Source organism: Eptesicus fuscus, chromosome 6 (assembly GCF_027574615.1).
Source record: "Eptesicus fuscus isolate TK198812 chromosome 6, DD_ASM_mEF_20220401, whole genome shotgun sequence".
Taxonomy (NCBI): Eukaryota; Metazoa; Chordata; class Mammalia; order Chiroptera; family Vespertilionidae; genus Eptesicus; species Eptesicus fuscus.
Window position 1 is genome coordinate 97,728,471 of NC_072478.1, and position 25,355 is coordinate 97,753,825.

At 37.5% G+C, this 25,355-nt stretch overlaps 1 long non-coding RNA gene across 3 annotated transcripts in view; it reads left to right on the top strand.

The window, feature by feature from the left end:
- Nucleotides 1-25,355, top strand: part of LOC129149516 (uncharacterized) — a 1,442,660-nt gene that overhangs the window by 539,110 nt on the left and 878,195 nt on the right. The window lies entirely within an intron of this gene.

Genomic DNA, 25,355 nt, shown 5'->3' on the forward strand with positions numbered 1-25,355 from the left:
TAGACAACAAAATTTGAAGAATTCTCAAAGCATTAAAGGCAATGTCCAAGGGCTATGTTGTGAGGTTGCGTGAAAAAGCATATTTAAATAGGTGCAGATTGTCTTATCAATGTCGCACATGTCCTATTATACAGCTCAATACAGCTGGTATTGCCCATCTGTGAAATAATTGGTAAACAGGCAGAAATAAGTAACTTACATTGAGGCACCTCTTTATTTAAATTGGAAAAGAATGTTTTGACTCTCTTCATAATCCTCTTCAGGAAGTTATTAAAATGTATTTTCTTAAGATAGATGGGTTAAAGATATGTGACTAGGAGATGAAGATTTCAATCTAAATTATAATTATTTCTTACATCTGTTCTGATACATTTAGAATGGCTTGCACTTGTAAATTAGGTGTTAATGAAATAAAATGCTGTAACCATGTGGAACATGAGAATTGCAATTGACTAAAGAAGGGTCTTCTGTAAATTCTCCAAGGATGCTCTACTACAATGAAAGCTCCCTGAGCTGCCTGCTATACTCAAAATTATGTCTTTATAACACTTAACCATCATATTTAAAGTAATGACCAAAAAATTGCCAAAAGGAAGCATTATGAAGATCTGCCTTTTAAAGACAGGGATTCTACTTTTATTACTTTGTGTTTACTTGGTTTCTGAACCAATCCACTGCACATTGTATAAAAGGCATAGTGTTTTCTAGCCATCTAATCCACTCTAGAGGGTCACGGGCTGAGAAAGGAAGTGGTCTTTAGAAAAGGAACTGGTAGCAATGACGGTCTGCCTTGCTTGCCTTTCATTCTTCTTATGTCCTAATTACACTAACTGCGTTGTTGTCGTGCAAGAAATTGTTCTTCTGGTGCTTAGAGGATATTGCAGTTGTATATTTTTTCCAGCCAAATGCCTAGTTCAATAAGATTTATATCTAAATGAAATATGTTTTCATCAAAAACAGAATGTTAAGAAATATTCACTTACAATACTTTGAAAATCGCAAGTAAACATACATTTACTTTATACATCCCTAAAATTTAATTCCAATTCCATTTTCATTAGTCAAAAGCATCTAATAGGTGTTATGTAGAAATATTTTTTTAATACGCCAATCCTCCTAATTCAAGGTTACTGATTAAACTGGAAAGACTACATTTTTCAAAAAACTAATAAAAGAGTTTATTATATTTACATGATAAATTATTTTACCAAACACAACTTATTTTTAAAATTATGGTTATAGTGAAATTTTCAAGATAACATGTTAGGATTTGTTTAGATGCAATACCAATATAATTTTGGATTATGAGAGATTTGGGACAATTTTTCTTGAACTTTACTCCAGGTTGTTGTAGGGTTGTGCAGCTTTGCAAATAAAAATGCTCTATTTACATAGATTAAATGAAAATCAAATATTTTTTATGATACATCAGCTAAGAGCGAATTGTTACTACTTCACAATCATACTTTATGAATTACTTTGTAAAAAGTTTTCTCCAGTGGAGTAAAAACTCCCAAGTACATCTCATTTGCCTTCTGACGTGTGTTTTTTGTCAAAATAGTAGTTCAACCTTTGTTAAAGCCTCTGTGTGCAGTTAGCATTCTGGTTTTTGTTTGTTATTTGCAGTCTCCCCCTAGGTTATTTTCCCTCCTGGTGGTATTCCTGATACTTCTAAAATAGTTTGGTTGACAATTTTAGGTGATGGGCATTTCAGTATGTCCTTTTATCTACATATTTGATAAAATGTAGCTGCGGCAAACACACTATTTCTTCCTCTTCTCACTTAGGCATTAGCTTTCCCTCTATTTTTTTTTATTTTACTTATATTCTTGATAGAAAGGCAAGTATTACCAGACTAAGAATTTTGGAACCTGCTGAAAGTTCAAATACAGATACTAAGGGTTTTATGTGCTAGCTGATGAAGAAAGCAAATAACTCCCTGTTAGTCACCCACATGAGTGGAGAACATAATAGACGCAAGAGAGTTCAACTAATTTCTGTGGAAATGAGCTGGCATTTAGTCTGGTAACAAACCAGTTACTAAAACTAGTATGATGAGAGTAGATTGGATGAGCACGTTAGGGAAGCTAGAGTTAAAAACTAAGGGGAGAGCATGTGGAGAGATTGACATCAGGGCCGTGCCTTATTGGCTGTTAGAGAGTCAGTTATTATAGTTTAGAAAGGGAAATAGTCATGGTTTAGAAGACCTGTGAGCCAGGAACAGAGGGAAAGCCCCGATTACCATTGGCTGAAGGAGTGAGGAAGAAAAACTATCAGAGTTTGAATTCAGAAGAAAATTGCTGCCAAATGACAAATGAAGACACAATGAGGCCAGAAGGTCATCTTCTTGAGGTAGGCTAGTCATGCACATTGAAGATGGTGTAGTAGATTGGGATTGAGTGCACGTGACCGGCATCTGAATGAAGCCCTAGGACTCTGTGGGACAGCAGTTGAGTGTTCTAGCGATCATCTCATATCTCATTGGCAGCCTCACATGTCCTATTCTCAAGAGGGCAGTGCAGTGCAAGAGAAGCCAACGTGCTAGGGATCTGGTATAGGCATAAAGCACACACACTTAAGCCTTTCAGGGCAAGAGATAGATATTGTACCAGAGTGCCTGATTAGCCCCAGTTAGCTTACCTTGCTCCTAGACTAATCTCAAAGGAGAGCATTGCATTGTATGCTCTGCTGAGATATGCCAACGCCTTAATAAATCCTTGGAAATTTTTAAATGAAGGAGGTTGACCCTTTTTTTCTGGGCTTTCTGTATATATTACCTGCCTCCTAAAGGTTTCTTTTCCAAGTTCACCAGGTCTCTCCAGCTTGTCTAGGCCAGTGATTTTCAAAAATAAGTACACTTTAGAGCCACGGAAGGAAGCCTTGTGAAACTCAGATTGCTGCTCTCCCTTTCCCCCACCATCTCTGCTTTAGAGTAATAGATGGGGCTCAGTAATTTGCATTAATAACTTGTTCCCAGTGGCTGCTGCTGCTGCTGGCCCAGAGCAACACTTTCAGAACAATTGCCTTCAACCTTCTACTCTGCTACTTTATCCAAATTCATCATTCCCTGAGGCAAGAATCTTATCAATGTAAATCAGGATTCCCCAGATCTGAAACATATTAACTAAAATCAAAGCTATTTTAAGGCAAGTTTTAGTCATCCAATGCAATGATGTATACAAATATGTAAAAGACTATTAATATCCACAACAAATTCTCCGGCTTCATTATTTGTTAATTTAGATGGGTCTCTGATGAGAAAAACCTCAGGCAATATTAGTAAGTGAATGGGAAAACTTCTAGATTATGAGTAAAGATTTTCCTGGACAATTTGGTACAAGCAAATTGCTGCCTCTGTTGAAATTCCTTCCTTCACTGCAAATTCCTCATGCTCCACAAATCAATCAAGTTCTCCCCCACCCCCTTAGTGTTACCATTTCATTTCCAGGAATCTGAGGAAGGTGGAGAATACCCAAAGGAAAGGAAGACAGCGTCACATACAAATAAGTCCTTTAAATTTGGAAAGCATATGTTCCATTTATTTTGGCCATCACCAAAAATATTTCAATGGCAGTTAGGATTCATCTTTCTTTCAGTATTTCCCCAAGTTTGAGCTTTGTTTGAAAGTGTCTTTGAAAGAACCATTTGTTTTTGTCAAGAAACATTGTTCAACATGGCACTTGTTAAAAGAATAACTTGGACTCTAGAGTACTGCAAAATTGCTTTATTTTCCATTACATGGCATTTCAGGGAAAATAAAAGAGAATACTCCCATTTGTATGGGGTGATATTTTTAGTGGTGTCCTAGTAGGTAATTTTAAACATAATAGTAGAAGTGCTAATTGCTACAGTGACCTCAAAGGTGACATCTTACCTCAAATTCAGTGGTTTGATTCTGGCGTCTTTATTTGAGTCTTAGATCAATGGCATAAAGCTGAGAATTTCAACAAGCTATTTTGTTTTTTAGCCTAAGTCAGGGAGACAAAATAGAGTCCATTGGGAGCAGAGCTAGATATACTCCCCAAACGTGTCATTCATATATGCTCATTGACTATGTTAAAGGATGCCTTGTATTTTTAAGAGTGAAAATGTGTTTTTATAATTCAGGATTTCTCAGTTTTCTTACTGAAAGGTGTTTTTAAGGATTTAAAATACAGTAAACATTCAATGTTTTGTTCCATATTTGTTTTTCTCTTTTTTCCCCCTTCTTTTTTTGTCTTCTTTTTTAACCTGCCAGATTTGTTTTGTATTCCCCCATCCCTTTAATCACAGATAGAAAAGAGGTTCTGTGTGTCACTTAGTAATTCCTCAGCCAAGGTATCTTCAACCATATTACAATGGACAGGGTAATTTCTTAGATTTTATCAGCTTAATAGCCGGGCCACAGTTAGCATTTAGAAAATAGAAAGGATATTCAAATTGCTGCCATAAATTCAAACTAAATCCCTTGTTATATGTCAGCCTTGAGAATATTTCCCAAAACATATTAGAAGTGAGCTTTTGAAATTAAGGTCTATTGTCATTTAGTATTATCTTGATTCATATGAATAAAAATAGGAAAACAGATCTTTATTCTATTTCAAATTTACTATTTGATTACTATGATAATGGATTTTCATCGCAGTTTGGTTTTGTTCACCATCACATTGAGTCCTATTGCACAAACCTTCTTTTACCGTTCTACTTTAAAGGTGATTTATCTAATCACTTTTAAAAATCACACTCACCATAATTAATATCATTACATTTGTAATACTGTAATAGACCAGATACTAGCAATAATTAAGCTTATCCTTCAAGTGAGTCTCTTGTTTTTCTGACTTTACATAGGTGCCTATGTCATTTCTCCTCTTTCAGAACTGTGGTTTGAAGAAAACAAACAAACCCTGGAGCCTATTTCCACATGTACCTACCAAGTTTAAATGAATGAATGAATGAATGAATGAATGAAAGAAACAGTGAAAAGTGATAATGCTCTGAAATGGAGTCTTACCCTCTTCACTTTTAATTTGCCCCACAAATTAGCACCTAGGGCAGAAACACAGAACAGGATTTGGAAATCAGTGAGCTAGGACAGGGGCAGTAGACTATGGGCCCTGGTTCAAGTTTAGCCCACAGCCCTATTTGTACAGCCCTTGAGCTATATAATTTTTTTTTTTTTTTTTTTACATTTTAAACAATTGGAAAAAAATTAAAAGAAGATTATTTCTTTACATGTGAAAAGTATATTACATTAAAACTCCAGTGCCTGTAGATGAAGACATATTAAAACACAGTAGGCTCATTTGTTTATGTGTGATATAACATGGCAGCTGAGTAGTTACAACACATACCATTTGACCCACAGAGTCTAAAACATTTATTGTCACTTTATAGAAAAATATTTCCAATTACTAATGTGGAATATGGGCTCTCACAGTTGTTCACCCCTAGAAGTCATTTTACATTTTGAGAAACACAATAAAATATAATTATATTTAACCTTAAGTAACTCTAAAAAAATTGAGTAAGAAATCATGAATTCTCTTCTAGCGCGTATAAGATTAGGGTGCCAAAGGCTTCAGAAATATCTTTGTGGGAGAAAAAGAAGCTTAAAGTTAAGAAAAATATGTATATTTGTTCATTCAGAAGAGAAAGTATCATTATTTAATTTTATCAGCAGAATATTTGTCAATTCACATAACATGTGTATTTTGAAGGCACCTCATTTTAGAAATTCTGAACATGAGGCTCCTGGTATTGACCTTCAACCTATTTCCTGTCTCAGCTCTAATAAGGGCCAAGAAAAGATCCCAACTTATTTCACCTGACACCTTCATCTTGCCCAAGGCTGAAGGAACAGTTATGCTCTGTGTAAATCCACACCCTTTGAATCAGTGCATGGTTAGTTTTATGGGAGTAATATAACAAAATGAAATATACATTAGAAATTAATTTAGTTAACATATCTAAAAATGTTCTGCTGAGATAATATTTGAGATGATCTATGAAGAATTAGGTATTTTGACAGGTGGAACTATTTCAAATGAAAGGTATAGCTTGAACAGAAACCCCATTGATGGGATGGTAAAGCAAGTATTTCCAAGTGATTAGAACAGCTGGTGGTTACATAAAATTTAATTAGAAATATAGATTGGGATTATAATGTGGACTATCTTGAATGTGAAAATGAATTGGTAAAACAGTGGAGAGTCCCTCCAATTTTTCAGAAGTAGAGGCTTATGATCATCTTGCTTTAGAATTGCAGTCTCTGTAGTGGCATGTGCATAACCAGGGCTTGGTGGTCACAATCCACTGGGAATAGCGAAGAAAATATATTTTATGCTTATATTTGTATTTAATTTACATTATTAAAATAATGAGCTCTATAATACTTAATATATGAGTTGACCTGACTCTGGCATTTGTTCTGTGTCATATGGTCCCATGTCACACATGGTCAGTAACATGTCCTTAGGTAAGTGTGGAGATTTCAGAGCAGGGAGAATGGCTGTGCACCCTTCATTCCTTTTAGCTTTCAGTTTACTGTTACTTATTGACATTTATGTTTACTTGGTTAATGGATTCATGTATTATATTATCCAGTTTTAACTAAGATTAACTTCACAAAAATGGTTAACTGTTTTACAAAATTGTTGAAGATCACTCTAATAATTCAAGCACAAGCTATTAGCAGGAAAATGGCAGTGATGCTACAAATTGAATTATAAACTTGGGTCACCAATATAATGAGGTCAAACAACTATGATCTAATCTATCCACAAGTTAGCCAACAACAAATTATTAAGGGATAATGTTGTGTATATATATATAGATACCCACTATTATTAGTGATACAAATTAATAACCATGTTTAGGACATCATTTAAAATATTGTTTTCATCTCACCCTACAAACATATTTATTAAATTATGTTGTTTCATCATGTGAAAAATTTATTAACACAGTAGCTCAATATACAATGTTGTAAGTAAATACTATTATATAAATTAGGGCTGTCCTCACAAACATTTTACTGCTTGGTATAATGAAACACTGTTTAAAGTAGTAAATTAGGGATGATAGATTTTTAAGAAGTTAGCTAAAATGAAGAGAGCCTTTGGAAGTTGGTTTCACTGGGTCTGGTATGAACTAGGATTATGACAATTATGAAAGGACAGGAAGAAACATTTGACAGACAGAGATATAATGGAATGAGATGGATGAGATGGAGAAGTCAGGGCACAATGAAGCTTAGTGTAGGTGTCTAATGCCTTGATATGTGTGCAATGATACTAAGTAGGGAGGAGAAGCTAAATTTAGAGCACAGTGAAACTCCTTTTTGTCATTATTTTAGCAGAGAATTATGCAAAAATTGCTTTTCACTAATGAATTTTTTAAATAGAATGTGGCAGTCTAAGTGATCCCTGCAAAGTGAAAAGCTCACAGAAGAAATAATTGACCTATATTTTCAATAATGATCACCACATGAAGTAGAGATAGAACAGATGTGTTCTAAGTTGTGTGTGTGTGTGTCTTATTCTCCACTTGTCATGCTATAGTTAGCACTATTTTAGCAAATTTTTAATTTTGAGAAACTTAATACATATTTTTGTAGATTATCACTTTATGTTAATTCATATTCTAAGACCCCACTCTGAACTGTATTTAAATACTTGCAAGACCTATGAGTTAACATGGCTAAAAGTAATTACTTGATGTGCTTACGTTTTTAAATTAATTTGTAGTTGAATCAATTGCTGCACCATATGTTAGATAACGAGAAAAGTTTAAAGCTTAAACACAAAACTAATTATAAACTTTGATTTGTTTATTTGTTGCATGTACTTGACCGGTTTGAGTTGCTGTTTCATATACACACAAATAAAATGTTTTCATAGATTACTGTATGAACTCTAGTAAAAAAAAAAAAAAGAAAAGAAAAACTTTTGTTTCAACAATTTCTGTATAAGATGGAAAAGCGCCTTTACCAAAGGAAAGAAATGATAATAATTGCTGTGACCATGATGTAGAACATCAGTGCAATTTTTATATGCTACTGATTGACATCCCTGGACACTCAGACATCTCATTTCCTTTTCATAGCTCAGTACTTTAGAGCCCATGATTAAAGTAATAGATGTTGTTTTCCTCTTGCTCTACTTGCAACAAAGCTTAGAATCAAATGTGTTGACCCCCCTCTATTAACTGACAAGTGTAGGTGGCATATGTAGCCCTGTAGTCAGCTCCATGTTTTCCTGAACATATTTTATATGTTATGTTTGTTATTGTAAGCCATTTAAAACCAATTGTGCAAATATCTTTATATAAGTATATAAATGATATGAATACCTTCAAACATCCTATCTAATAATAGACAAATATGCAAATTGACCATACCTCCGACACACCCACAAGCCATGCCCACAAGCCACGCCCACCATCCAATCAGAGCGAGTATGCAAATTAACCCAAACCAAGATGGCTACAGCCACAGAGAGCAAGGTTTCCTAGGTAACAGAGGAAGCCAAGCTTTCTGCCAGCCGTTGCAGGCCTAAGCCTCCACTCAAGCTACAAAGTTTCAATTATAGAAGGTAAACAAATTCAAACAAATGACGGCAGAATGGAGCTTGAGAGAGCAGGCCAGGGTTGCCGCCGGCAACAGGGGAAGCAAAGCTTTCCACACACCCTGGCCAGGCCCACCAGCTTAAGGCAACAAAGTTTCAATTATAACCCCAACACAAATGGCTGCCGGCCTCAGAGGGAGCCCCAGGCTTGGCTCTACAAAGTTTCAATTATAGAAGGAAAATAAATTCCAGATACCAGGGCCTCCACTTGGGTTGCCAGGGGGCGTGGCCCGCCTGCAAACCACCACAGGCCCTCGCTCAGGCTGCCCCACGTCCCAAGGGAACCCCACCCTGATCAGGGACACCCTTCAGGGCAAACCAGCTGGCCCCCACCCCTGTACCAGGCCTCTATCCTATCTAATAAAAGAGTACTATGCAGATTGATTATCACTGCAACACACAATATAGCTGCCCCCATGTGGTCAAAGATCCTGCCCCCATGTGGACACAGGATGGCCACCACAAGATGGCCAGCAGGAGAGGGCAGTTGGGAGGCACCCGGCCAGCAAGGGAGGGCAGTTGAGAAGGACCAGGCCTGCAAGGGAGGGCAGTTGGAGGTGATCAACCCTGCAGGAGAGGGAAGTTAGGGGTAACCAGGCCGGCAGAAGAAGGAAGTTGGGGGCAAACAGGCTGGCAGCAGAGTGGTTAGGGGGTGATCAGGATGGCAGGCAGAAGCGGTTAGGGGCAATCAGGAAGGCAGGCAGGCAAGCAGTTGGGAGCCAGCAGTCCTGGATTGTGAGAGGGATCGGGCCTAAACGGGCAGTCGAACATCCCTTGAAGGGTCCCAGATTGGAGAGGGTACAGGCTGGGCTGAGGGACAACCCCCCTCCGTGCACAAATTTCGTGCACCGGGCCTCTAGTTATATATAAATGATTTTGAGAATATTTTTTACATCTTTCATAACTTTAACAATCAATCTGTGGCAAATACTGACCTTTAATAGAAAAAAGTAAGAGCTACACCAGGCTGTTTCTGTGACATCACTAATTATCAACTCACATGTAACTACATTCCACATGCATTTCCTCCCTGAGCCATGTCTTTGGTTAGTAGTGATGAATATAAAGTAAGTTTAAGTAGAAGTTTAAGCAAAAAAACCCAGCAACATAGAAGTACTTGGAGTAATGAAATTATTTCTTTTATTGCAAATTTTATTTTAAACCTCCCAATTATCATCTTCATTGACAATGTAATCAGGACTTAATATTGAGTTGCTATTAATTTTTAATGCTACTTATGCTGTTTAATACTGTGTATAACTTGGCACTGATTCTTTTAGTAGAACTAAGCTTTGACATCCTCTGTAGTCATCCACTCAAAACTAATGTTTTTAATCCATCAGCTCCTTTTGCCTTCCCACCCCCACCTGTCTTTCACCTCCGAATGCGAATAGCAGTGTAGATTTTTTTAAACTTTAGAATTTTAATAAATAAGATTTTACTTTTAGCCAGACAGAATTATTAGGAAGACAGTAAAATATTCTTCTAGGATTAAAAAACGTTATGTTTATACAATATTATAGCTGGAAGTAAGTGAACTCAGATAATTTTCATCTGTAGAATTTTTTTTTTGTTAGTCAAATGATGTTACTGACATGTTACTACTCTAAATGAAGCAGAATATTTAGAGTAAGAGTCGGTCCTTTTAGACAAAGTAATATATATCATTAAGACATTATAGTTCACTTAAATTCTCAGAAGATGATTTACCAACATGGTGCTTGGACATTAACTTTCCTGTGACTTTCACCTTTTTGAGTTAAGGATGCATTTCGTAGCACATGGCTTATTAAGATTAACTAATTTTTCAAATGGGTACACAGCTCCCATTCACTTGGGAATGTGCGGTGCCTGTCTAGTCTGGATTTCAAATACCAATAGAGGAGCATAATTAGAGTATAGCTGCAGTTTCATGAATATTCAATCACTCCATAAAAATAATTAACTTGAGCCATAGATGAATTACATGAAAGTTGATAAACTCTTTAGCAAGTATGATATTTTTTTTCAGGGAACAAATTCAGGTGCAAGAGAAATGTCATTTTCTTTATTTTATTCAATAATTCAAATTAATCATTCTGTGTGATAGCAGAGAATTTAATATAGTGCAGTTTTTCTCAGATGTTTTAGGTGTAGACTCACTGATAGCCTGTTGTCATTGTGTCTGCTCTCAGCTTCTCTCCCCTGAGATGACATCTAGAGACCAGGGTGGGTGGGATAAGGCGGTTTCTGGGACCTGCACAATGCTATGGCCTGAAAGAAGGTCCCAGAACCACCTTTTTCATCCTCAGTACTGTAACCCAGCCACTAGGTCCTTGTCTAACCCAACTGTGAAAGGTCGATATCTGGCACCAAGAAGTCCATGTTTCCACTTGGTCATGATCTCTATTGTCCACTCTAGTGTTGGATGATCTGTCTCTTGGTCCCAACTTATGATCTGTTTGGGACAATGTAGTTTTCTTTGCTGTTTGTAACCATACAGAATAAAAACCATGGGGGCTCACTGCAGCTTAGTGGGTTTACATGTAGGTTATGAGAGGCTCTCTTGGTTTTTTTAGATGGCAATTCTCCCCTTTTCTCTCATATCCCAAATGCATGGGAGATTCTGTGGGTTGTGTGTCGGATAAAAGGTGCATCACAATTCATCTCTACTCTTAAATTTTCAAAACTATCTGGGGGTGTTATCTCACCCCTAGCTAAAAGTGCATGTCTGTCAGTGTCTAACCCTTTTGCATTCTACTCCAACTCCATTCCCACCCTAGCCTGTAGGAGTTTGTTTAGGTGAAAGATGGCAGTACCTCGTAGAGTAAGGGGAAAAACAAAGTAAAACAACCAAACAAACAAAACCCCACATGTCTGCTAATGTCTCCTTCACACAGCTCAGGACTAATATCCTCAGAGTGTATTGATCTGTGATTGAGTGTTTTGATTAGAGATTGTACCATAGACCATCACTGATAGAAATTTTTATTTTAAAAATGAAAACTACAGTCTACCAATGTCACTAACTGGACTCCCTTCAGTACAAACTTAAGGACATCAAAGTTCTTAACAACTGAAAGGCAGGCAAGTAAGAAAAAGAAAAGAAAGGTTAGGGAGACAGGAATTCTGGAACCCTACATCTTGCATTATTTAAGCGCTATGCTCTTCAGGTTCTATTTAACCAACACCCACATAATCCACAGGCTTCCTTCCCCTCTAACCAATCCTACAGACTCATACCTACTTATTTACACTGCCATCTGAACTCCCATTACCTGCATTCCCCTTTTTAAAGTTCAAGACAGTGTTTTTTATATAGAAGTAGGTTAGTGCATGTCTATATTATTGCATAAGTGAATATTGTATACATATCTGTTGAGTATTGTATAAGTAACATGTTTATTTCAATATTTTATTATTTTTAATTTTATTATTATTATTTTTATTTTTAATCCTCACCTGAGGCTATTTTCCCATTGATTTTTAGAGAGAGTGCAAGAGAGAGGGAAAGAGAGAGAGAAATATCCATGTGAGAGAAACACATTGATTGGTTGCCTCCTGCAGGAGCCCCAACCAGGGCCTGAGCTAGGGAGGAACCTGAAACCGAGGTAGGTGCCCCTGATGGGATTTGAACCTGGGACCCTTCAGTCCACAGGCTGATGATGCTCTATCCATTGATCCAAACCAGCTAGGGCTCAGTCTCTTATTATTTAACTACAAGTTTCAAAACAATTAGCTCGCTGGAGTGTTTCAGGTGAAGAACCTGTTCAGATTCCTTTTGGCAGAAGTACAAGGTGTAAGGAAAGGCTGGTTTAAAGTTGAGAGACAAGAACAGAAATATGTAAGGTTGACATTAAGATGGCTCATAGGTCAAGGTTAAGGACCAGGGATATGTTTCAAGAGTCAAAATATAAAGTGAGAGTCATTAACTCAGCGGGACTCTGTTTTTGGTTAAACCTCTGGACTTTAGGAGATCATTGGTCAAGCTCTGTTGAGGTAGCATAACAAAGTAACTAAATTAAGGATTTCTGTATTCCAAAGTTGACTCAAGTTACTTTTAGAATTTTTTTTAAAATATATTTTTATTGATTTTTTACAGAGAGGAAGGGAGAGGGATAGAGAGCCAGAAACATCGATGAGAGAGAAAACATCGATCAGCTGCCTCCTGCACCCCCCCAACTGGGGATGTGCCCACAACCAAGGTACATGCCCTTGACCGGAATCGAACCCGGGACCCTTCAGTCCGCAGGCCAACGCTCTGTCCACTGAGCCAAACCGGTTTCGGCTAGAATTATTTTTTTACATTTAATTTCTGATAAGGATCAGCTAAATGTAATTCATTGCATGTAACTATTATAATTTGCATCTTCTAATAAAAATAGGGCTTTAGCTGCACAGGTACCAAATTGAATTTTCTATTGTTTCCATTTTATGTAAATGTAAAACTATAGTGTTTCTTTGCAAAAGTAATTGCACAAAGTTAAGCACATTTAAATTCACAGAAGATGCTTTTTATAGAGTAAAAGAAATAGAGGCATCCAGAATATAAGAATAGGTAGATTAGACTGAATAAACATTAGTAATATTTATTTGACCCCCACTTGTTCTTTAGCACAACATCCTTTAACATAAAGCAAAAGATGTGGGTGGTTTGTTTTATTATTTTATATTTCATATTCTAAAGAAAAATATATGCAATTAATTACCATGCTCAGGAAAGAAAACCATTCACATGGAAAATGAAATTTGAAAAACAATGTGCATATAGTTCAGCTCTAATAGTGCAAGAAAAAACTAACCTTTTCTTAACATGTGAAATACAGGTTCTGAAGAGTTCATATTCTCTTTAAATTATGTTAGCTGTTGTGTATGTGGATGTCTTCAAATTTTTGAAAAAAGGCTGTATTTTATTTTGCATGTTTAAATTATAGTGTAACTTTTCCTCATCTGTATTTTACAACATTTGACTATTATTTTATGATATTTAAGTAGGAGAGATAATCAAGTGAATGTAGTCTGAACTGAAGCAAAAACTAGGCAAAGATAGGAATCAACCTGTACCCGAGGGTATTAATTCTTAGGAGAAATAAAGACAATAATCACAATCATAATAAAAAACTAATAATAATAACCATAATATATTTCCGGTTTTGTCCAATTTTCTTTCCATTAAGATCTCACAACTCTGCCAAAACCGGTTTGGCTCAGTGGATAGAGCATCGGCCTGCGAACTGAAAGGTCCCAGGTTCGATTCCGGTCAAGGGCATGTATCTTGGTTGCGGGCACATCCCCCGTGGGGGGTGTGCAGGAGGCAGCTGATCGATGTTTCTCTCTCATCGATGTTTCTAGCTTTCTATCCCTCTCCCTTCCTCTCTGTAAAAAATCAACAAAATATATTAAAGAAAAAAAAAAAAAAGATTTCACAACTCTTTAGAAGAATTTTTCTTTGTCCCTGTGACTTGGCTGGGTGAGATCAGAGGTCCTGCCCCAAAAGAAGAAAACTCAGACCTCTTCATTTATACTATTTCAACTTCCTGCCTGTTGGCATGGATTCAGGACACATGTCCCACCAGGCCAGGATTCACTAGTTCTTTTGAGAAGCTTTAAAAAAATGCACATCTGGAAATTCCCAGCAATGAGAGCAAAATGGTCACAAGCAGCTGGAGATCGATGTTCCCACCATGTGAAGAAAGCCCGCTTAATGAAGCCAAAGTAGAGGAGGGCAGGGCTTGGGGGTAGAGACAGAGCTGGAGACAGAGAGGCACCCTGATGACTGTTGAAATCTCTCTTCAGCAGAGGCTACATTCTATTCTCTGGATTTGTGTTTCTTACGCTTACACCTGTAACCTACAAGGTATTCCTGATTGGGGATGGGGGAGGGGGCAATTTCTTTGCACCTATAATTGTATTAAGTGCTAACACAAATTGCCATGCTGAATGTCACAATTCCTGAAATTTTTAAAGTTGGAGAACGGTAAAGAAACAAACTGATTTACTCAAAGATCCATAATCGATGGAAGGAGGAATGAAGTCAGACAAGTGAAAATATACTCTTAGCAATGAGATGATGTGAATAAACTATCAATGAAGGACAGCCTCTGTGACCTTTTATCTCTCCATTTCATGAATATGAAGATGATACTGTTATAAGCACCTCTCAGCAACACCAGAAAGTTGTTATCGGACGAGACAGACCCCTGGGCCAGTGGGAGAGGGCTGTCCCCCAACCTTGATCCTTGTCTTCTCATACAAATGAATTTATACGAGAGACCTTGACTGTTTTGTTAAAAGCCAATTTATTAAAGCATGCATCTTCATTGGAAAAAAAAAGCATAAGCAAAGCAAGCAAACCTATACATCTGGCTTATGAAGCACAGACAGGCTCTCAGCTAATCTGAAGAGCAAGTTGGGTGTGGGTCTGAGGTGTTATCTATCCCCCTGTCTATAGGCTTCAAAATTCCTCTGCTGACTATTTTGGTAGAGATTAATTCTCAAGGTCACTGTTTGTACTTTGTTGTGGCTTTCCCAGAATTCATGAAAAGCACCTGGCAACGTTATCTTGCCGAACCCTGAGACGGCTGGCTTCTCTGCTTAGGGAGTAAAATGGCCTTTTTTCCCTTTCCCCCTCCCTTTCTGTATCCTCTCATTAGGGAGGTTTTTTAACCACTTGCTCTGTGTCCTTGGCTGGAGAAGATAATGGTTTGTTAGTTATAAGCTGGCTGCAAATTGCCCACTCTATTTGGCCTTGTTTTAGCTTTCCTGTCTCAGTTTCCCTATTTCTCCTGCCCTGGGATCCTGTAACAGTTGTAGCTGGCTCCAATGGTCACATCCATATTTCCTCCTTCCTTTCACCCCTTGCCCTGTCTGCCTAATCCTGTTTCTGTCTCTCCTCAGTACAGCTGTGTTATATTTCCTGCTTCCTGCAGCTTTTATTCATCATCTTCCATTCTCCATTTTAGTGGATGGGAATTATCACTATCCTTACCTTAAAATCTCTGAAATATTTTTAATGCTCTTTATCTTTATTGTATGTTCGACCACTTATTTAGTGGTGAAGAAGTTCTAAAACGTAAAAATATTGCATATTACAATAGAATTGGTTTTTGCAATAATCACCTTATATCAGTGTGCTCATTTCAGATAAATGCAAAAACTATGTCTATTTTCAAGTACATTGATACTTTTTTTTTTCTTTTGCTGTCTTAAATCTACTGACCAGACAGAGGGCATTGTTTATGTTACTGCTCATTTCATTGTTAGCTTTTCCATTTGGCTTTGCTTTATAATTTCTAAATTTGCTGAAATTACTTTGCTGAAATCATTCAGTAATTTTTTTTGCAGATTGTCCATCTTTTACTTTGGTACCTTACATTTTGCATACCCTGTAGGATCTTTCCAATATTTGTGCCATATTTGAATCTGGTTCTGTTGATGGTTGTACCTCTTGCCAGTGTGTTGTTTTGTACCAAGGTTACTCTCATTACACCTCAGTTTTCAAATTCCTCTAGGGATACCTTGTACTAGGGTGGAGGCTAATTTATGAGAGGGTTTCTCTTAACGTCTGTCTCACTCTGAGCTTTAAGTCTTATATTTTCACTTACAGTTCTCTAGTAACATTAATCTGTTACTAGACAGTTCTCTCTTGTCTTGCGTTAGCCTCAGACTTAGGCAGATACTGTGTCCCTGGAATGTGGCCTTATCAGTGTTCCTGCCTTTCTCACAACCATAGATCTAGGCCTGATGCATTTTTCTGTCCCTTTTTCTAGTGATGGAGAGATTTTTGTTTCCTTCCCGATACAGTGAATTTTCACCCAGTATTTTTCTTCTCACAATTAAGATTTTCATTCCAAGAGTATTAATGTAAACATTGAATGTTGCTTTATTCAACACAATGCTCTAACTACTTTAGGTTGATGAAAAAACAGAAACAAATATGTGCTTATGAAAGTAGATTTAACCTAAGGCTAATAAAATTTGAATGTTGGGACCTCTTATAAAAAAAAAAAATTTCCATTCCATACAGGAGATAAGGCAGGAGGATCCAGGTGGAGTTTTGTTCCCTATTCCCTGCCCCTAAGTCTGCATCATGAGCCATGCTTTGTCAGGACTCCCTCTAATTATTTTGTGAGTACACAGTGGGACCTTGGAGGAAGAAAATAAATTGCAATATGATTTTGGCCCCCTGGGTTTCACACTCTCTTGCCAGCCATATTTCCCTCCCTAAATTTCTAAAATTTTCTAGCTGAATTATTCTGACCAGTTTTCTGCTGCCAACTGGTCAGAATGACCCATTTCTCTCTATATGTGCCCATATCTGTTGAGATTTTAGAGTGATTGGTTGTCCTGTGATGCCAGTTCTTTCTTAGGTTGAAAAAGAATTGTAATATATTAGTTTGTCTGATTATTTAAATTAAAAATAAGTGTGTGGGTGGTTCTGGCTAGTTGGAGTGTCATCCCATACAACAAAAGGTTGTGGGTTCGATACCCCATAGGGGCAGGTGTGAGAGGCAACCAATCAATGTTTCTCTCTCACATTGATGTTTCCCTCCCTCCCTTCCTTCTTTTCTCTCCAAAAATCAATAAAAACATATCCTCAGGTGAGGATTTAAAAAAAATTATGGATTGGGCCACACTTTCTGTAACTCTGTACATCTGTTAGTAGTCACCAACATACATCACTTTTAGGAGCAGGAACGCCTGCTATTCCTGGTTCCATTGTAATAAAGTAATTTATGGTAAACAATTTATCTCATTTCACAAATAGAACAAAAGACATGGTATAGGCCTCTCACACCAAATTAAGCAGAATATGACCCAATCTCCAAGCGAGTTCTAACTTGTTATGGTAAGAGACCCATAGGAAATCCAAAACTACTATTTCTCATTACACTGCTCTTATGAGATGAACATGCTCTCTCCAGACACCTTAGTTTATTATGTGTCTGACACTGTTTATACGTTGTCTTAATTCTCATAGAAAACATATGAAGCAGGCAACAGGAAAATGAGGTGTGGAATGACTAAGAAATGTACCCAGAGTGGCACATCTACCAAATATCCTAGATGAGTTTGAACCAAAGTAACTTTAAAGCCCATGCACTGAACTCCTTTTCTCTTCTGAAAAAAGGAGGTAACTTTTGAATGTCATTCACTGGTGAATGAAAAATAAAACTCATCACTGACATCCATGTTTGGCCACACTTTTGGAAGAGAGTGGCTGATGGTTTTGTTGTGTGTGGTTTTTTTTTTAAACTTAGGAAAAGCTGACTGTGAAAGTTCATTTTTATGCTGACCCAGCATAAACAACTATTACTGTTTTGGTGTAGTTAAATACAATGTGTGTGTCAGTTTAAAATATACACGTGGTTAGCTTCAATTCTTAGATCCAGGCTACCTAGTCAGCTTTCCATTGTATGGTGAATAACTTTTTTTTTTTTACTATTAATTATTAATTTGATCCTCAATTGCATAGAAAACTACTCTGGATAAAACTTCAAAATTTTAATGAGTAAAAGTGACCAATATTTGACCTCTTTTCATAGAGTCTTAATTGAACAATAAGTAGTTATCCTAAAGTAATCATGGGTTCCAATGGGAGATGATAATTGCTGTATTAGACTGATTGATTAAGGTTATAAAAAATTATTAGTGTGAGGGTGAAGGGGCCACAAATTTACCTTGTCCTTAGTTTAATTTGAATTCTGTCAGTATAAGGGGAAATAATTGTGGTACTCATATTTTATAAAAAATAATTTCTCTTCCAATTAATGTCTTTTCATTCAGTGACCAATTAATCCAAAAATAAATTATTGCCCTCAACCATCATAGAGAACATTATTTTATAACATTTTCTAGAGTTATTTTCCTAGTAAATTAGTCTATTGATATAAACAACCACCAAATAAATGCAAAGCAGTTTAAAGGATTATTTTCATAGCAGTACTTATTCAAACTTTATTAAAAGTTGGCAAAGAAGGAATTAATACTTATCACTTATTATACACTATAGAATGTTCTACGTATCTATATATATAAAAGCCTAAGCGACCATCCAACCATTCGGCTGGCTGGCTGACCGTCCGACCAGTAGCTATAACATGCAATGACCACCAGGGGGCATACACTCCGACTGGTAGCTATGACGTGCACTGACCACCAGGGGGAAGACACTCAACACAGGAGCTGCCGAGCTGTGGTGACTTGGCATCTGCGGTTCTTGGATGATGCACTGGGAACCAGAGAGGAGGGAGCCTGATTCTGGGGTGCGTCACCCGAGAACCACCCTCTTGCAATCTGGGACCCCTCGGGGGATGTTGGAGACCCAGTTTCGGCCCGATCTCCACAGGCAAGGCCAAGTTTCCCCACCGATGCACAAATCCATGCACCAGGCCTCTAGTTTAATATATTTTACTTTATTATAATTAAATTTGATAAGACAAATTATATTATTCCCATATTATAGATAAGGAAACCAAATCTCAAGAGAGGCTATAAAACTTGGACCAGTCACACAGATTTTTCAATGACAGTGAACAGAGTCTCATCTACTTCATGTTCATTCACTAGGAAAGTCAGTCTAGCCAAATATGTTCCAAAATTACTTTTCAAAATTATTGGTCTAATTTTAAAATCCTATTAATATCTTCAAAGTTCCTAATGAATACATCATCAAATAGTTATTGTATGGAGCACAGTATGGTACAGAGTTGTTCAGAAAACGAATGGGATTAATAATTTTTCAGATGCTGCTAGTAACAGGGTGATTGCCCTGTTATCCCTTATTCCCTCTTGGCAAAACCATTAGCTGTGAAAATGCGTGGCAGTCATGACTGGAGGTGTTAATAAGGCCTCTTCAGAGATTTCAACCATAATTAGCAGTAATTACCCAGCAAAATAAAACCAAACAGAAGAGAGAGAAGGAGAGAGAGATACTAAAAATAAAAATGAAGATAGAAAGGAGTAATTCAGAGCCAGGCAGACCTATGTTCAAGTTCTGGCTCCAACACTTACCAGCCATGTGACCTTGAGCAAACAACTGACTGTCTGAGCTCACTTTTTTAAGTTGTCAAGAGGAGATAACAATGTCTGTCTTATAAGGTTATTGGACAGTTTAATTATGGAAATATTTCTAGCACAGCTCCAGCATCAAATGAAGTCTCAGTAGCTGTTAATTTCTTCTTTTCCTATTCGTTTCCTCTTGTTGTGTTCTTGTCTAATAATTAGCATCAGTTCTAAATTGTCCTTGGAATGTGGCCCAAGGCATGAGGCAATGTTTTCAACCATATAGCCAAAAAATAACATGCACCCAGGGGAAAGCTATTTGATGTAGTGATGGTTGAATCTGTTGATGGCATCCTAATTTACACTGAAGAAAAAATTCAGAAATTCCTTATGATGATGACTCTTCAGAGTTTTCAGGAAGAATTATTCTCTGTAGGAGAAGAGAATTGCTTTATATTCTTCCCTTTTAATGCGTCTCATTACACCTTTCAAACATATACATTTCATTACACGCTTCCATTAAAGCATCTCATTATAACTTTCAAATATGTGCATCTCATTACATCTCCTTTAAGGATCTTTACATATTCTCCATTTGTGAATTTCATTAAAGCCTTTCCCTTGTATATCTCATTACTAAATTGCTTTCATGTATGTTATTAAAACCTATATTTTTCATTACATTACTTAAACATGCACATCTCATTATACCTTTCTATTTATGCATCTCATTACACTCTTCAAAAATGTGTATGATATTACATCTTTCTTCTTTGCATATCTTTACATTTGTCCAATTATGCATCTCATTATGCCATTTCATTATGCATTTTATTATCCTGTTTCTTTTATCTATGCCATTGAACTCCTTAAACTGGAGCTTCTAAGTAAACCTCTAATTTCTGCCATTTTATACACCTTATCGATATGTTGATTTTTCTGTGTGAATTTTCCAGCACTCCTTAAAAATATAAATCTCAGGCTGAGGACCAATGGCATTACTGTTCTTAAGTATGCATATCTCATGGTATATATATCATTTTTTAGAATATGTCCCTTAAACTCTTCTTTTCTTTTTTCTATTGAAACCTTTTAAGAAAAACAACTCATGCTTTCCTTGATAACGTTAAGTAATATATCTCATTACACTACTCAAATAGCAACATCTCCTTTATTATGACTTCCTTGCATCCCTTGTTTTAAACCTTCTAGTATTTTTTCAAATATCTGCATCTCATTGCTGTTCCTTGGATGTGCACTGCTACTTACCCTCAACCAGCTATGTTTCTTTTCTTTCCTTAAATCATCTCTATCTTAGATGGTTGGGGTTATACTATAATCTGATCATTATCATCAGCTATAAATGGAATTGCCCCTGTTGTTTGTTCTTCTCTAGGTTATTACTTTTCCTCGATACAAATATCCTCTCTCCCTAAGGCAATAGGTGCCTTTGGAATAAATTAAGGAGTCAAATGTAACCAAATGGTTCATGTGTTTCTTTACATAAATTCTATTTTATTATCAGAGCATTTTTATTGTGGTGCTATTTAAAAGCATAGAGTTGTTGAAATTTCAACATTCATGTTCTTTAATTGTGCAGCTTTATTAGCAGTAAAAAAATAAGCTGAATGGGGGTATTTATTATGTGGACATATAAAATCAATATTCTACCAACAAGAAACCCATTGTTATTTAAATAATATGCCCAAGATTCTATAAATTTGAGTACAAATTGGGACACTTATTAAGTATAATTTCTTGAGGACATTCTGTTCAGCCCAGACATGCCCCTTTCACCAGAAAGAGCACTGAATTGGATTCCGTATATTAGGTTTAATGCCACAGTTGTCCTTTTTACTATTAAAATAATGTACTATGTGGCAAAATTGCTTAATTTATTTGAGTAAGTTTACCAAGGTATCAAGTTAACTCATATATGTATAATCTCCTATAAAGCAGAAATAATTTTTTTTAAAAGTTCAGTTCACTTCTTAAGGTAGTTTGTCACATTTTGGATTTCTTTTTCATTATGTCTTTTATTCATTTATTTGATTCAACAAGTTTTTTTGTTTTGTTTTGTTTTTAATCCTCACCAGAGGATATTTTTCCATTGATTTTTAAGGACAGTAGAAGAGAAAGGGAAAGATAAAGAGAAACATTGATGTGAGAGAAACACATCAGTTAGTTGCCTCCTGCATGAGCCCCAACCAGGACCCAGGCCAGGGAGGAGCCTGCAACCAAGGTATGTGTCCTCGACCAGATTGGAACTCAGGACCTTTTGGTCCACAGGACGATGCTCTATCCACTGAGCCAAACCGGCTAGGGCTTAACCAGTATTTTGAGTCCCTATTATATTTCAGGTCCTTTTCCAGACTCTGGAAACCGAAATGCAGAAAGCAAAATCCAGGCCTAATAGAAAGTATATACTTAGTGGGGAAAATAGATAATACATGAATCCATAAAAATGATGAACAAAATTTCAGATAGTAAGGAAAACAACAAAGGTGAGGAGACATCTTCAGACAAATAATAGGGTAGCTCTTATCAGCAGTGTTGTCAAGGGCCAGGAGAAGAGGAGATGGTGTCACAAGCTCTAGTGAGAGTTGAAATATGGAAGACAGGGTGCTAGAGCTGTGGTTGCAGAGGGACAAAGGTGGGGTGATAGAGCTGAAGAAGGAAGAAACCAAGGGGAAAATACCCCAAGTTCTTGATGCCCATCCTGTGATCTTCTGCTAGTGTCTCCCATTATCGGAACCCAACAGAAAGGGAGAGAGAACCCTGATGACATATACATACTGTAGCTAGAATCTTGGCTGTATGTAAGGGATAATATCCAAAACACAAGTTGAGGCTTTTGATGGGAACATAAGTGGTTAATTTCTGGTAAAAGGTGCGAAGTTATTGAAAATGGGAGTGGATATGCATAGGTGGGTACAGGTAATGATGAGAATATGTGAAAAATCTCTGTGATTACTTGGGTTTTATCAGTGCTCTGGAAAGTAAAGTAATCAAGTGAAATAAAGGGAGAATGGGAAAGGAGATGTCGGAATTTAAGCATAGTATGTAATATTTATTTTGAACCTGATAAAAACTATGAGATGTTAAAACAGTTATTATTAATATTTTCACTATATAACCCAAAAATGAAGATCTCAGAAGAGTTTAATAACTCATGCATATCAATTTTTTTTGAGTGAAAGGGTTTTTTGTTGTTTTTCTTTGTGATCAAATCCTGCTTATTTTAAAAGCAAAACTAGTAGGACAGAGAAGGAATGATTAGAATAGAAAGGTACCAATATTCTTGAGGGTGCCAGATCCGGCCAGGTTCTGTCTGCTTGTGTGATCAAAACTGACTCATTATCCCTGATCAGCCTTTTCCTATTAGGAGAAGGTGGGAAGACGATCTGGGTGGAGGGGAATCATTTTTGTACGTAATATAACAATGCTCTACAGAATGTAAATGAAACATTACTTCAAAAATATTGAACTGTAACTATTCTCGGGAATGATGGTATTTTAATATAGCGATTTAAAAAGCATGGTCTTTTCCCACCTAGGCTATTTCCATTTATCCTAATTGATGTCATAAAATCCCAAGAAACAAATACACACCTATTTTATTTAAGTATTTTATTTTATTTTATTTTTTAAAAATATATCTTTATTGATATCAGAGAGGAAGGGAGAGGGAGAGAGAGATAGAAACTTCAAAGATGAGAGAGAATTATTGATCGGCTGCCTCCTGCATGCACCCTATGAGGGATCGAGCCGGCAGTGCAGGCATGTGCCCTTGACCTGAATAGAACCCATGACTCTTCATTCTGCAAGCCGACACTCTATCCATTGAGCCAAACTGGCTAGGGCTTAAATATTTTAGAAATGTTACAATTCTACTAGGAAAGGAGACAGTATTAGAGAATGAAAATAAATTGACACATAATCTCCAAGCATCTTGGAACACACTAATCTATATATATAAAGAGCCAGGGTCCAGAATGACCAAGGCTTCACCGAACACTGGAAGTCAATGTTGGGTTGCTGTGGTGACCCAGCACTGACTGCTGAGGGGGCTGCGGATCAGGCCCAGAGAGAGGCCTGCAGAGAGAGAGGCAGGGTCTGATCCCCAGCCTCCGTGGCAGCTGTTGATCAGCCATTGCCTCTCTTTTTCTCTCCTTACTTTGCCAGCAGCCATGCCTCCCTCCTCGGGGCCTGCTGATCAGCCCTGCCTCTTTGATCAGGCCCAGAGATAGGCCTGGAGATGCTGACTGCCATAGAAACCAACCAATCAGAACCTAATCTGGGTGAAGTGTGAGGAGCCAATGGCTGCCTAGGAGATGGAGCTTTTTATGCCGACTGGCATATAAACTGACCAATCAGAACCTAATCTGGGTGAACTGCGAAGGCAGAACCTAAGGTGTGGGCTGAGGAGGGGTTTTAAGGGCAATAGCAGTTTGGTGTAAGGTGTAAGAAAGCAGTTCAATTATTTAATGACGGGTTTGGCAGTATAGTGCATATAGCTGGCTATCAGTCCAGATTTAGGGATTATGTGTTTTTGTCTGCCAACAGCATCTCCTCCTGATGAAAAAGGCTCCCCCCTAATTTAGGCAATCCTATCCTATATAATCTATCTATACTACTAAAAGGGTAATATGCTAATTAGACTGGGTTGACTGGCCATCTTCCAGATGTCCGACTTCCTTCCAGACAAAGCCATGGTGGAGGGGGCTAAGGCAGAGGCAGTTAGCGACCATCAGGCCAGCAGGGGATGGCAGTTGGGGGCGAGATCAGGCTGGCAGGGGAGGGCAGTTGGGGACGAGATCAGGCCTGCAGGGGAAGGCAGTTAGGGACGATGAGGCAGGCAGAGGCAGTTAGGGGTGACATCAGGCCGGCAGGGGAGGGCTGTCGGGGGTGAGATCAGGCTGGCAGGGGAGGGCAGTTAAGGGCAATCAGGCAGGCAGGCCGAGGCAGTTAGGGGTGTTCAGGCAGGCAGGCAGGTGAGCGGTTAGAACCCAGCAGTCCCAGATTGCAAGAGGGATGTCCGACCGCCAGTCCAGCGGTCGAACATCCCCCATGGGGTCCCCGATTGGAGAGGGTGCAGGCTGGGCTGAAGGAACTCCCCCCCCCCCCCATGCACAAATTTCGTGCCCCGGGCCCCTAGGTGGGAAATGGAAGTATCTGTTTTAACTGGAAGATAAAAACTTGGGGATATAGTTCACAGTTGCCTTCAAAATTTGAGAGAATTACTATTGAAACTCGCTATGTCAAAGACTGTCATAGAAGCCAACAATGTCAGCATTTTTAACAGACAGCTCCTTAGAATTATGGAACACTGTCTTTGGGGTAGACTGGTATCACAATGGATTTGCTGTTCAATTTCTTTCCAGTCATTTTCCCTTCCACACACACAACCTGTCTATGTCAACTTTCTTTCTGTAAACCTGGAGAAAATGAATTGAGGTAGAGGAAGAGGGAAAATTGACAGGGGGTACATTCCTGACCAGCATTTCTTATATAATTTCTAAAAGATAGGGAAATATGTCAAAAGATGACCAGAATTTGTGATCTCCCAAGACATAAATCTTGTCTTTATTTGGATGAAGTTAAAAGGAAGTTAACCTTCAGAAATTATACTTTGATCTAAGTTTTGAATAACTGCCAGTCCTACTTGATTATCTTTCCAACAAAGTTCTAGAACTTTCCACATGTACTGTAATTATTTTTTTTTCAAATTACAAATAGGTAAAATATAATACACAATGTTAAATA